Source organism: Paroedura picta, chromosome 3 (assembly GCF_049243985.1).
Source record: "Paroedura picta isolate Pp20150507F chromosome 3, Ppicta_v3.0, whole genome shotgun sequence".
Classification (NCBI taxonomy): domain Eukaryota; kingdom Metazoa; phylum Chordata; class Lepidosauria; order Squamata; family Gekkonidae; genus Paroedura; species Paroedura picta.
In genome coordinates, this window is record NC_135371.1 from 26,718,724 (window position 1) to 26,733,593 (window position 14,870).

At 39.7% G+C, this 14,870-nt stretch overlaps 1 protein-coding gene across 15 annotated transcripts in view; it reads right to left on the reverse strand.

Moving 5' to 3' along the window:
- The window catches only part of FOXP1 (forkhead box P1), a 613,965-nt gene that overhangs the window by 552,272 nt on the left and 46,823 nt on the right, over positions 1 to 14,870 (reverse strand). The gene's annotated exons all lie outside the window — the stretch shown is intronic.

Here is a 14,870-nt window from a genome sequence, read left to right on the forward strand (position 1 = left end):
GCATCCTTTGGACCCTCAGAAGAAATTAAATCCACCTATTTGGACTCCTTATTGCCTGCCCACACAGAGGCAGCTTTTCCACTTCATTAACAAGTTCTGCATTCCCTCTGCTGGAAGGAAGCTACACTGCAATACTGGTGAAGTTTGCAAAATAGAAACATGCTAAAAAAAACAAACACAACCTACAACTTTTGAGAAAATGCATCTGTTTTTTGTTTGTTTTTGCTGTATATATGAAATTTCTCCTTAAACCCATTATTTGTACTTAGCTGTCTCATATAACTTATGGTTTGAAGTCCCACACCACAGTTATTACCTGAAATATCTTGGAGGTGTTTCAAAACACCATTTCAGGTAGGGTTCAATTATCTATTTCATATTCATAGAAATATGTTTTTGTGATGAAGATGAAAATCAAAGTTGTAGTATACTCAGAAGAATAGCAAATAAAGAATCACCTGCTATCTTGCAACATTCTGGATGCTATGAAAGTAATCATTTATAGATCATTCATCGTTCAACTTGAGTACCAAACTACACATTAGAGAGTACCCAGGATGGGTCCCTGTTCTATGTCCTAGAATCATAATCATAGAATCATAGAGTTGGAAAGGGCCACACAGGCCATCCAGTCCAACCCCCTGCTCAACGCAGGATCAGCCCAAAGCATCCTAAAGCATCCAAGAATTAGATAATTCTTGTCCTGTGTAACTGTCAGATGCAGATTGTCAGTCCTCCTCAATTCCCATATGCAGAGTTACAAATCTGAATTGCAAAGGTCAAACATGTAGAAAAGGAGCTCAAGCCTTACTCCCATATCATTTTCTGAGCCTGAAATATTCCCAGAGAGTATTTGGCCCATACGGGCCAAGCAGCAGCATCCAGACCATTTCAAATCATGAAAACTGTGCAGGAGGAAAGCCCTACATTCCTTCGCCAACTATGCCAGTCACAATACAAAAGCAGGTTCTGTGAGCATGGCAATTGAGGAGAACCTGCAACTCATATCAGAATGTTACACGGGACAGAGTGTTTATTTTGTAATGTGTATATTCTCTCTCAGGCTGCCACAATCACAGACGCATTGCAGTTAATGTTGTAAAAATAGAAGTTCTTTAGAACTCCTCTGTTAAACCATTTCTTATAAACCTTGCCACAAACAGCTATTCACATCAGCAAACCATGGATTAAAATAGAAATCCACAAAATTACAAAATAGGGGACCAGAACAATTATATAATCTGAATATGATTTGCTAGCAAAACCACCATTAGGAAAGTCTGGAAAAAATGCAATCCTCCCACAGCCTTCACTGGAACCGACCTAAACCTTCCCAGGTGAATGAGTAGAAATGAGATCGGGGCGAAGAACTGCCTGTAAATTATTGCTGGACAACCTGCATGATCAGTATAGGTCATATTCTGTTGCAAGTGGGGAAGATGCTAACAAGAAGACAATTCTCCCCATTGTTTTGAAACTGTTCAACAGCTCTCTCTTTGGATTACAGATTAGATCATATTTGGAACTAGTGTCTCTCATCTTTCCTTTTTTTTTTTACTTACTAACTTCAACCTTACAGGATAATTATACCAGCACAAGAGGTCCTGCCCATCAAGCCAAAAACTGAAGTATGATACGCTCATATGCTCTTGTGACAGGTTTTTGCTCAGGGTCTAGAGTGGCACCTAAAGCAAAAAAGAGATTACCCCAGGGGACCATATTAGGCTACAGCTTGAATTCTCTCTTGGTTGCCATTTGTGCAGTCTTCCACAATTCTTTCCCAACAAATTCCGGCCCAAGGCATCCTGGGACCTGTAGTCCCATTCAACTATTTTTGGGCGTCGGCTTCCCCGCAGCAGCAAAAACGCTCAGGGTAAGTCCCGATCGCCCATATACAAAGATGGCCCCTACCCTCCCATAATAACAAAGCAGAGTGAAGATTAATCAGAAAAAACATGTCTGTGGTTAAAAATCTAGGTACTAGATATAAAGGCAACAGTGCTCTTCAGACTTACAACTCAAATGTGGATATTTTGCATTCTTTTACAAATTATCTAATTTGTATCTGGCAAATATATAAAACTCCTCAATTCCCATGATTGCTTTGAATATTCATTTTAGTTCTAAACTAACATCACTGCTCTCGTGTCCCAGAGCATGTTGAGTGTATGTGAGAAGCTAAGCAAATATGCCTTCATTTTGATTTATAAATAGAAAGTTGTAAACGTGTTTTTGTATTAAAACTGCAGGAATTGGCAGCTTCAGTGAGTTGTTATTTTTGTTTAAAAAAAAGGGAAAGTTAATATAAGAATCACTGTGCTTTTGTCATGCGGGCTACATAATTCTGGCCCCCTGCATAGCTTGCCTGTTGCTATCTCAGTTTATTATAGTCTGCGTGTCCCAAAGTATATCAAACTCTGTCTAAATAGCAAAATCGATCATAGTCTAAATTGTTTGTATATCATCTCTATCACTAGTAGCTGTCTGAAACCAAAACACTGAAAACAATTTCCAGATGATGAAATACAGTGTTGACTGCGGAATTGTTTTCCTTGGAAGGGTGAGGCAAAGGCGTGGGGAGTTATTAGTACAAGGCTGAGAAATACGTAAAAAGTGTTTTGACTAGTGTGCTTAGTAAACAAAACACGGACATGGAGGAGTATTACATGCAAACAACATCAAGGTCTCATTTTTATATTCTTATTTTTGCCAAGCGTACTTAAGAGAAAGCAGACACCCTGCCCACCGTGGGTGGAAATGCACATTTTAAAATGTGATCATAGATACATGCTGCACCCGATCAACAAAATACTCTATGAACGGAGGTCTTCAAAGTTGTAAAAAAGTAGGTCAATCATGTCTGTTCTTGAAAGTTTAACATGGTCCAGGCAAATTGTCAAAAATGGCACAATGCAAAAGAAATGCCACTCAAAATTTTGCTTCTACCATTATTGTAAACCAAGAAGAAGTCACACTCTCAAAAAAAGAGGGGCAAATCCATGTTTGAACTAACACAACTGTGTCAACTTCCTGGTGCAAATGAAAATGAACTTCCCCAATAAAATGCATACACATTCAAAATTTCTGAGCCAATTGAGTCACACCTGCTTAAAGAAACAAGCCAGCAATTACTTATGTCTTATCCATAGCTAATTTATAAAATGAACTTCTTTGAGTAAAATATTAAACTGTTTACATGCAGTAAGGAAGAGAACATTGGAAACAGTTTGCACTGGGCATACTATAAAGCCCTGCCTATTTCTATGCAACCGTCTCTAGTAGCATTACAGTGTATGCTGTGTAGTAATCAGAAAATGTTTGACCTCAGATATCTACTTGACCCCACAGAAATGCAGACTCGCTTGCTATAAAATCCTAAACAATGGGGCAGACAAGGTCACAGGGTCAAAGCAAGTATTAACAGGTCATTGTGCAACCCACTTGGGAGCAATTACTTCTGGTCACGGCTAAGTGGACACTTGATTGAATACCACTAAGACAGCTCACATCCCACAGATAACAATCCTCACAGCGATTAAGAATTAAAGCCCCCATGATTCAGCCTTTATTACTCAAATGAACCTAACTATTCCATAAAAAACTCCTGGTATATGCATGGTGCAAGGTCTAAATTGAAATGCCACCTCATTAAACAATAATATCTAATTTTATCTAAATGAATTTTCATGAAAGTATGCCACACAGCTCAGGAATTTTTAAAATGAATTATCACAAGCGATACATAATTTCCACCAAAACTGCTGCGGGGAAAAAAAATTAGCTTTTAAAGATGAAAAGGAAACATCAATGTTGAATGAAAATTGTATTTCTCTCTGACTACAAAGAGGGTTAAAAGGTAGACGAAGAAGGTTTCTGTCAGACGATACAGACATTTTTTAAATCAAATCAATGTTTTTATGTTATGTCAGGTACATTTACCCTAATCAGAAAAACAGTAAGCATGTAAATGCATGTGCTATGTCACTGTGCACGCAGGACATACACCCTACAAAGGTTATGTCAACATACCAATTTTTTAAAATCTCACAGGGGAAAGGGTTGATGGCTAAGCCGTTGTATACAGACATAATGAGAAACTCATAAATCCTGTGCAAGCTGGCATCCATTGTCTCAGCTGAGAACAAATTCACCCACTCACACCTGAGGGGGGATGTATTCTTTTTCCTTTTTTAAATTTAAGAACTGCTCATTTTATTGAGACTACAAAAAATACAGAAAATTGTGATGTGGGCAGAAGTTAGTTAGTAGTGAAAGGATAAGTTTCAAAAACTAGGTACGTGTGTGAATATATATGCGTGTGAGAGTGATTTTTGATCTATTTGTTTATGCCACAGGAGTTAGAGGGTAAACTGAATGGGTTTTTCTTCCATTCACATACATGGTCACTCTATTTCTACACAAACAGGGTCCAGTAGCACCTTCCTTTGCGGCTACCCATTTGAATCTACACAAACAGGGTTTGCTTTCAGAAAAATATTTGTACTTCTTATTACAGTGCATTTTGCTTATTTCCCAATAAGTTATTTAGCCAGTTTGGTGTAGTGGTTAGGAGTGCAGACTTCTAATCTGGCATGCCGGGTTCGATTCTGCACTCCCCCACATGTAGCCAGCTGGGTGACCTTGGGCTCACCACAGCACTGATAAAGCTGTTCTGAGGGAGCAGTGATATCAGGGCTCTCTCAGCCCCACCCACCTCACAGGATGCCTGTTGTGGGGAGAGGAAAGGGAAGGCGACTGTAAGCCGCTTTGAGCCTCCTTCGAGTAGAGAAAAGCGGCATATAAGAACTAACCTTATTCTTCTAAATATTATTTCCCTTTAATATTAATGTTTTAATGGGAATTTTAATGGGGTTAGTTGTTGTGACCCGCCTCGAGCCTGTCAGGAGAGGCGGGAAATAAATATATTATAATAATAATAATAATAATAATAATAATAATAATAATAATAATAATAATAATAATAATAATGTGACACAAGCTCATTATATTCTCACAAGAATCCTGAGAGGTAGGTAAAATTAAGTTTAGGGTCATCCAGTAAGCTTCCTAGACAGGGAACTTGAAGAACTGTCTCTATTGTTCATATCGTAATACTGCATTCATAGCACCACCACAGGTTTTATTAGCTCACAACTGATACTCTAAGGATTCTTCCAATGATACAGTTGAATGATACAGAAGCACTGTGAATAAACGGCAAGTCTGAACATGTCCCATAGATATGGCCGATACCTAACCCTGAAGCATAACACATGAACTCGAAAACTTTTGAAGAATATCAGTAGGTTCTGTGACTGACTTTGAGATAGATAAGAATAGTTATTAGAGGTTCAAAGATGTTTTCGGTCACATAAGTAGTTCATAAGAATGTTCATGTCTTTAAACTGTAGCGTAGGAAGCAGTTCATAGGTGCAAAATTTGTATTTGGAAAAATCACAGGCGATTTTTTTCCACAAACAACAGAGCCACATCGATTCAGATGGATCTGTTGGTCTGAAATAACAAAGTTTGAATCCAGTGATACCTTTAAGACTAACATAGTTTTTATTCCAGGCATAAACTTTCATGGGCACAGCACACTTCCTCAGACAGAATGAAATGGGAATTACAAGTCCATACATATCAGTAGAGGGTGGGTAGAAATAAGCATACAAGATAATGAAGAGGACCAAACGTGAGTGAGTGAGTGAGTGAGTGAGTGAGTGAGTGAGTGAGTGAGTGAGTGAATTTATATCACTATGACATCTCGGGGCAGTGTTCATGAAACCAATAAAATAGAATGTGTATTGAACTACTTTTAACAATTAAGAACATAACATAACAATAATTTCAGTTAGTAGGCAACAGCAACAGAAACACGAGCAACTGCAACAACTGGGATGGAGAACACCATGAGCTTGGGACAGTGGGGCTGCCTAACAGGGATGGATCCAGGCTGCAGGAGGCCCTCCATTGCTGGTCTTCAGCTGAAAGACTGTTAAGAGCTCTGTTTTGCAGGCACTATAGAACTGCTTAAGTAATGAGCTTATAGTTTATATAGTCACCATTTGATTGGCTTTAATTCCAGGGAAAAACATAGAGAAGGAAATTAATGTCAAAATTGGAGACTGATGAGATGTATCCTTGTGAGATGCTGACAGTAATTAACTGAGACCCTGTCATTATACCCTATATTTCTCCTCTCAAGCGTGAAGTTGACCGTTTAGCAACTTCTTTGAAGTGAGCAAAAACTTATGAAAGGGTTATCTCCCCTGCCTCCAGACCACAGAAATACAATCATTTCAAATCCCATTACATTCTACTACCCATTACATTACACTACAATCTACTATTCTAACCTACTGTTTCAATCAAAAAAGAAATAAAATAAAGGGGATGTACGGTCCTTCTGGGGAATTGGTGAGAATATAGATATGACTGGATGAGGTTACCATATATAGTAAGATAAGAAACCAATATCCCTATTAAGTCCTGGGGATTCCATTTTTCTGAGTGTTGTAATAACTTGCAACTCAGCAGTTTCCCTTTCTAGTCTGTTACTGAAGTTGCTGAGAGGGCGATATAGAAATTCAATTAATAACAAAATCAACACCTTTGAGGTCATCCATTGAATGTCCTGGAAGACTGAAGGTTTCTCAGTCTTATCATTCTTGGTGTCAGATTTGTGTCCATTTATCCTATGGCACAAGGTTTGGCCTTTTTGGCCTATATAGAGACCTGAAGGGCACTGTTGGCATTTTATGGCATATACAATGTTAGAAGATGAACATATGAAGAAGCTTGAGATGGTGTAGTTGATGTTGTTAAGTACAGTGATTGTGTTGTCTCGGGGTATGTGGCAACAAAACTGGAATCTGAGTTTACTGAAAGTTCTGGTACCAGTGTCCATGTTCAACTTCGATACTATATTATTGTGGGTAAGGAGTTGTTTGAGATGGGGGGGGCTGTCTGTGCACAATAAAAGGTTTGCCCTCAGTAGTTGTAAAATAGGACTGTCATTATCCAATAGAGGCTGTAGTCATGATGCATTGAGTTGAGCGCTGTATGTGACAACTAGTGGGGTCGTGGGATGAGGCCGGGCCGCATGGAAGATCTTACAGCAGCAGTAGCATACTCCATCTGGCACCCTCTGTCCTCCCTCCCCCCTCGAGTGGGTTTCCAAGGAGTAGAGTAGATATTAACTGAGTTTTTACCACGTTCTATTGTCTGAGGATTTATGTATGATATGCTTTATATATTTTATGTTTTATTTGGGTTTTATATGTCTGTAACTCGCTTTGGGCCTCTGGGGAGAGGTGAGGAATATAAATCTAATAAATAAATAAATAGTGGAGTTCTGTTATTGTCTATTTGTATTCTGTCTGGCAACAAGTTTTCTCTAGGTACTGTTATGCCTTTGTTAATCCATTTCTTGACTTCATCAGGTGGATACTAAGTTCTAAAAAGTATTGTAGATCCTGCTGGTGAAAATCTTATACACATATATGCCATTGTAACTGCACTAAAACTGTACACACATGGCTTTCTTGCGTGTGTTCACCATCACTATACACATTCAAAAAAAAACACTAAATGCTTTTGATATCCTCCAGAATTGCAGTAGCTTTAAAAATGGCAACATTTTCAATGATGGTAATTCCAGATGGGCGTCATGTTTGTCTGTACATAGATGAGTGACAATTTAAAGATTAACAATTTATTTCTGCATTAGTGTTCATGAGTCAGAGTTCACATATAAACTATCATGTAGCTCCTCACTACATAACATGGTTCTTAGGAAAAGCAAACCAAAGTCACAGGAGTCACCAGGCTCTGCTTCTGTTTCCCTATTTTCACTCCCCCCCTTTCCCCTCTCCTGGCTCACTCTCTCACACACACGTGCACGCACGCACACATACACACAAACAAGTGGTCTGTTTCCAGTGTCTTTCATAAGGTTATCTCCTATTCTATATGTGAGGGCCACTTCTTAGACTCTAGATGTAAAAATGTAGATGTTGCTTTGTTCTAGCTGTCCTTTGTATATAAAAGCTCTTCTACCATGGGAGTAACTTATGAGCAGGAAGAAGGCACGTTAGTGGGGGAAGGGGGTGGTCTGTACCCTAAGACTGGCCAAGACAGTCATTCCTAACAATCATACCTTTCATGTTCCACTTGTCTTATCTCCTACGTGAGAGTAGTCTTGAATCAGGACATAAACTATGACTTCTAAAAGCTTACACCGAAATAAGGTTTTAAAGTGACACTGGACTTGTTTTGCATTTAATGTCAGATTACTGTTTGTAAAAGAGAACAGGCATTTTTATATTGTCATTCATGCAATGTCCATTGCATTGAAATCCTTGTCACAAGTAGTAATCCAGAAAACGCACATCTTCTCCTTAATTAGAATGATAGGAGAGAATGGTTGGATGGTGCTTATTTTTGTTTTTAACTTTTTGTATTTGTTATTCTTGCTAAATGCTAGTATCTGCCATCAAGGAGCAAGTATGATTTGTAGTATTCTATATGTATATTGTACATGACACAAATACCGGTTTCCTTTTTTTAAATAAAACATAGCTTCAACATTTCCAGAAAAATAAATTTCTAAACTGGTAACCTTCGCCAGGATATAAAAAAACTGTGGGCTATTCCTCACCCAACAAATATAGTGAAATGCTCATCTTATGAAGATGCCAACAAACCTCAAGCAACATCCACCATTTTATAGTGGTAGTTGAGGTAAAGAAGCGCTATCTCCGCCGCCAATGTTCTGCCCTCACATCTGCCTCCCTCTCCCTTCTTCTGGGACATTTTTTTTAAACAAACTGCCTGGAGCAATGAATAGGTGTTCAATCGTGCAGGCAAAGCCAAAAATAATTTTTCCCCAAAGTTGTCACACAAAGCTTGCCTCTGTAAACTCCCCCCCCAAAAAAAAATTAGGTATGAGATTAATTTTTTAAAGATTCTAGACTTGTGATTCCATAAGGGGTGGCATTATAAAAAACACTATGCATCTATGATTAGATACATAGGCATTTCAGTGGAAAAGTTTTTCTTTTTAAAAAAATTGGCGGGAATCACAGGCCCTTTAAAACATTGTGAAAGGGGACTGGCTGCCTGGTTTAATTAAAGTGCATTGCTCTCTTCTGCCATTTCAAGCAGGCATGTGACATGTAAGTAGCGCGAGAAAGTGATAGACAAAAGCGAGAGAGCCAGGTGGTGAGGAATGGCCGAAGACATGATTATTTTTAGTGCTACGCCATTTTGCTGGTGTAACGCTATTTTTTTCAATGTGTGGAAATGCCCTGTGTTCTGACACATCCGTTCCAGAATATAGTGCTAGGAGATTGCGTCTCACCCCATGGCAGTTGTGATGGAGCATTTATTATTATTATTATTATTATTATTATTATTATCATTATCATTATCATTATCATTATCATTATCATTATCATTATCATTATCATCATCATCATCATCATTATTATCATTATTATCATTATTATCATTATTATTATTGAAGTTCTATACCATCCTACTCTCATGAGGGCTCATAAGGTTCTAGCGTGCTTCCTATGCTGAGAAAAACAATATGAAATGACTAGAAGTAATTTAGCCAATTCCAGATGGTACACCAGTTCCAACTCTTCCTTGAGATGTGTGACCTAATTATATTTACCCATGCCTAGTACATGCCTAGACTACTGAAATATGCTCAGTGTGAGTGGCATCTTAAGAATAGGACCATTACCTTGTGCAAAATGCAAAAGTAAGATTGCCTATTGATGTGAACTACAAGGTACACGTCTCCCAATTCCAGTCTGGGTTATTGAACCATAAATGACTTAGGACCAAGGTATTTGAAACAGGCTAGTCTGCCCATCAGTGATGAACTGCTCTTAAGGCCATGCTCTTAAGGTGTGCCTCTCACCGGCAAAGGCCATGTAAGCGAACAACAGAGACTGGGCCAACAATTGTTGAACTCCTGCACATGGATTCATTTGTTGCCAAGACTGCAGAGGCAAAACATTTTTCTAAGCCCTTTGCATTTCCTCCCTCTCCTGACCCATACCTGTTCCCAGAATATTCTTACAGTAGCCTCTATTGTATGAGTGTTTTTAAATGCACTGTTTTTATGCCATTATTTGGTTTTATTTTGGGGGCTGTTCCTCCTTTTATGAGCATTATTGAATGTTAATTGTTTTTGCATTCAACTGCTGGAAGCTGCCTCTGGATCAAAAGCTAAGAGTGTGGGGTATAAATGTTTTAAATAAATGCAATAAATAATAACTGCTCTAACAAAAGAAACCCAGGGTCCTTTGCAGTGACATAAAGGATGCTGGGGGCAGAACACTTAGCTTTCATGCTGCTCCACTCCCATCCACAGTTATTGTTTGAGTTACCTGTGTTCCAAGACAACCCTGTACCCATGAAGTAAACTTTTTCCCTTCTTATTTCACTGGTGAAGTTTTATTACAGTGGCTTCCATATTGATCCTTGGATAGTTGGGTGTAAAGTAAAGCAGAAAATTGAGGATTCTGAATTAAAGAAATCTGAAAACAAACAGGAATGTGATGGTAGAGCATAGGGCCTATTATGCACGGCCACTGAAACAGCGGCATAGAGAACGCGGAGGAGGAGGAAGTGAAGCAAACCGCTTACGCACGGGATGGAACGCAATGGCGGCAAAACCCAGAGTATCCGATTATGTACGCGGCTACTCCGGAGTCGCTTCTGGTTGCGCCCTGGTCCTGGGAAGCTCCACTTTCTTCCGCATCTTGCTAACGCGGCTTTTTTGGTGGCATACTTTGACTCTGCACCCGGTTGCTGCCTGCAGTGTGCATAATTGGTGATTTTAGCCGCCGCCATTCCACCCCGAATGCGGACCTTCCACTCCGTGCATAATGGGCCTAGGAGACGCAGTCCCATAGATATAAGAGGTCATGAAAGGTTTTGTATGTGATAACCAAGATCCTAAATGGAGCTTGGAAACTGATGGGCAGTCAATGCAGAGCAATATGCATGCTCTACCTAATCCCTGATAATAGCTAAATTGGAGTGTTCTGCACCAACTGGAATCTCTGAGTCAGTTTTGAGGGAATGTCTATGTAAAGTGCATTACAGTCAAGTCACAATGTTACTGTGGATGCAGGTGGCTAGGCTGGCTCTATCGAGAGAGGGTGCAATCTTCTGAGACAGACTGAGCTGGAATAATGCATTTTTGCAGCTGCATTACCCGCATTGATGAAATCCAATTCCAAAGCTAGACATAATTTATCCTCAAATCTTTAGAGGTTGAATAACATGGCGGATAAGACTGTGCCCTGTGGAACCTCACAACATATTATTTAAGACATATTTCTTTATAGCTACTTCTACCTGCAAACACCTAAACAGGATGGCATGATCTACTGTAGCAAAGGCTACAGATAGATTCATTAGGAGCAACAGAACATGGCCTTTGCCTACATTCAGATGGAAGTTAAAAGCTAAGCCCACCAGAGCCATTACTGTCCCATAGAACATCCTGAAACTGGAATGAAAAAGGTTCAAAGCTGATCAAGAGTTGCTACTGATCTCTCAATCACTTTGCCTAGAAGGGGCACGTTAGAGACTGGGTAAAAACTGACCGCAGCATTTTGGTATATGGATTTTTTTAAAGTAATGGACAGACAATCTCCTCTTTGAGTGACCAAGGGAAAATTATCTCAGGTCAGTGATCGATTTATGATAGAAATCAAGGGGTCATTAATTTGGAGGCTTAGTACTATTAGGTTTAGTGGTTCAGGAAAATGTTTGTGTTCAAACTTGTAGAGGGTCCCTCCATGAAAAGGATTCTGGCTCATAGGTAGATTTTTCTTTCTGAGAATGTTTCATAAACTGAGAACAGGACAGTTAACATTTCAGTTGTATTCGCAGATGACTGTGTCTTAATACAATCTCTCACTGAGAGGCCAAGGAATTTTTATCAAAGTCAGTCAGATAACATCTGAAGAATCGTATTGTGGAGGTGTTAGGTATGTTGCAGTAGACTTCTCGTGTGACTCGTTACTTTACCATGACCTAGATAGCTCAGACGAGCCCATGTCATCTAATTTCAGAAACTGAGCAGGGTCAGCCCTGACTAATACTCGGATGGGAGATGAGCAAGCAAGTCGAGGTTTGCTACATAAAAGAAGGCAATGGCAAACCAACAATGAATGTTTCATGCCTTGAAAATGTTATGGTGTCACCTAAGTTGTGACTTTATGGCAAAAAAGAAAGAAAAAAAGGAATTCTTTGCTAAAATACTTTGATATTATGAGATTAATCGCAATGTGCAGGTGTTTAGCTTTACGCTGCTCTCTTTTTCAACCCCTTGGAGTACACTGGGTCAGCTTTCATTGAATCATAGAGTTGAAAGGGGCCATGCAGACCATTTAATCCAACCTCTTACAAAATGCAGGATCAGCCTAAAGCATCCATGATAGGTATCTGTCCAGCCGCTGCTTAGAGATTGCCTGTGAGTTTTAATAAAGCAAATCACATGGTCAATCAGAATAATCACTGAGGGCTGTTGGGGAAGAATGATGTGTTCTCACTCATTAATGTAGTCCAGAAAAGACAATTCTAATGTACTAACTAGCAACTTTTAAAGCAAAGTCACGGCTTTCTGATTCTCCAATGAGGTATGGGCAGAAGAGGGATGCACAAACAACAACAGACGACTATTACAGTCTCTGTGAATAAGTTTTACAGGAAAGAAGTTTAGAAGCATTTGATGCTTTCAGAACCAGAGATTCATGAAACTTTGGAGTCCCTTGACAGCCCTGGAAGAGTTTCCTGCATAGGTGGAAGAGTTTCCTGCAATTAATTAATTTTAATATATTTTTTAAAAATTGTTAAACATTTATCAGGTGATGTGACCATATATGGTCATGTTGACCCCTCCCAAATTGGCCGATGAGTTTGGAGGGGGTGGAAAGGGGAGGGGCCCCTGGTGGGCATGTACACAGCTATACTTCCCAACCATATTTTGTGCCATCATGCCACTTCTGGGGTTTCTTGAAGCTTGAAGAATGTTTCAGGGATTTCTGAATGGTAAAGAAAATGAAAAGGGCTAAGTTAAGTGCATGAGATTATTGGGTCTTGCTGAAAAGTTTGGATACCCAAAGAGAGAAATGCTATGCAGCAAGAAACACGTGTGCATGAAAATCTATGCCATAATACAGGGATCCCCAATTCTTTTGAGTTTGTGGGCACCTTTGGAATTCTGACACAATGTGGTTGTTGCAGCTACAAAATTGCTGCCACAGTGAAGATCCTCATGCGGTGGGGCAGCTGCTTGTCTGTACAACAAATCATATCCTGTGGCCAATCAGAAACCTTGCTGGGCATTAACCCAACCTGGCCCAGCCTACCTGTTAAAAACGCTTGACAGGCACTAGGAAAAGTATTTGAAATTATTTAGTAATGACAATCAGAATTAACAACTCTAAAATCAGAGAAAAAGTACTATTTTTATTCCAGCATACTAGAAACTGGGGCTAAGGATGAAACAGCAAGCTACATTTGCCGCTGTAGACCTTTGTACTGCTACTTCAAAATTTCAGGCCAACCTGACTTACCAGGATTCTGATTTCCTGAACTCGGTGCTAAGCTGCCACCATGCAGAATCTGGGATAGCACATAAAACTGCTTCTCACTGAGAATCTGAACTATGGTTTGAAATACAGTTACCAAGAGACGGAAATGTCTCTTAGCAGAAATGTTAGCAGAAATGTCACTGTGTGCAAAGCATTAATCAAACAGAGCTTCAAACTGAAATGCAGGGGGTATCATTGGCCTATTATGCACGGCCGCTGAAATGGCGGCATGGAGAACACGGAAAAGGAAGAAGCGAAGCAAACCGCTTACGCGCGGAATGGAACGCAACAGCGGCAAAACCCAGAGTATCCGATTATGCACGCGGCTACGCCAGAGCCGCTTCTGGTTGCGGCTGGTCCTGGGAAGCTCCACTTTCTTCCGCATTTCGCTAACGCGGCTTTTTCGGTGGCATACGTTGACTCTGCGCACGGTTGCTGCCTGCAGCATGCATAATTGGTGATTTTAGCCGCTGCCATTCCACCTCGAATGCGGACCTTCCACTCCGTGCACAATGGGCCATTGAGGTACAAAGGGCCAGCCAAAGTAGAAAAGTAAGAAAATGACAGAAAAGAGTGAAAGGAAGAAATGAAGGAAGATTTTCTTAGCCAGGTAAGTATATATGCATTTGAAATGTTGACCCATAAAATGAATATTCAGTATTAAAAAAAGAAAATTAAAACCTCTTAGTTCCCCATAAGAGGATAGGGACACATCTCAATGAATTCCTAACAAACTGTCTTCCAGAACCCATTTATTTTCCAATAAACTAATTGTTTGATTACAACCAGTTCAACTCCCTCATTTTCCTCCTCCTCCCCCATGGGATGATCGGATGCAAGGTGGTTAAAATGAAATGTGGCACACATAATGAAAATGATAATCACAGTGCCAGGCTTGTAGATCAAATGCAAAAGCATATCTCCTCCATAAAGTGTCCTCCTTGTTCACATCATAGCTGCTGGTGTTGGTAATGCTGCTGCTTCTACAGCTGGGAAGTTTTGCACAGGCAGTTCACTGGGAAAAGGCACTGACATCTTGAAAGCTTCCAGTTGAGCCTCTTTAACAAAATGTGGAATCCTATTTTAAAAGAGAAATCAATCACCTGTCCTTTTGGATACTACTAAGGAACATAACAATTTAAAAAAATGGAAAATGCAATGGATATAAAAGAAACAGTTGGAACTCAAGGCTGGCAATCCATGCTTTTCATTATAAGAACCTCATAGGTTCCTAACCCC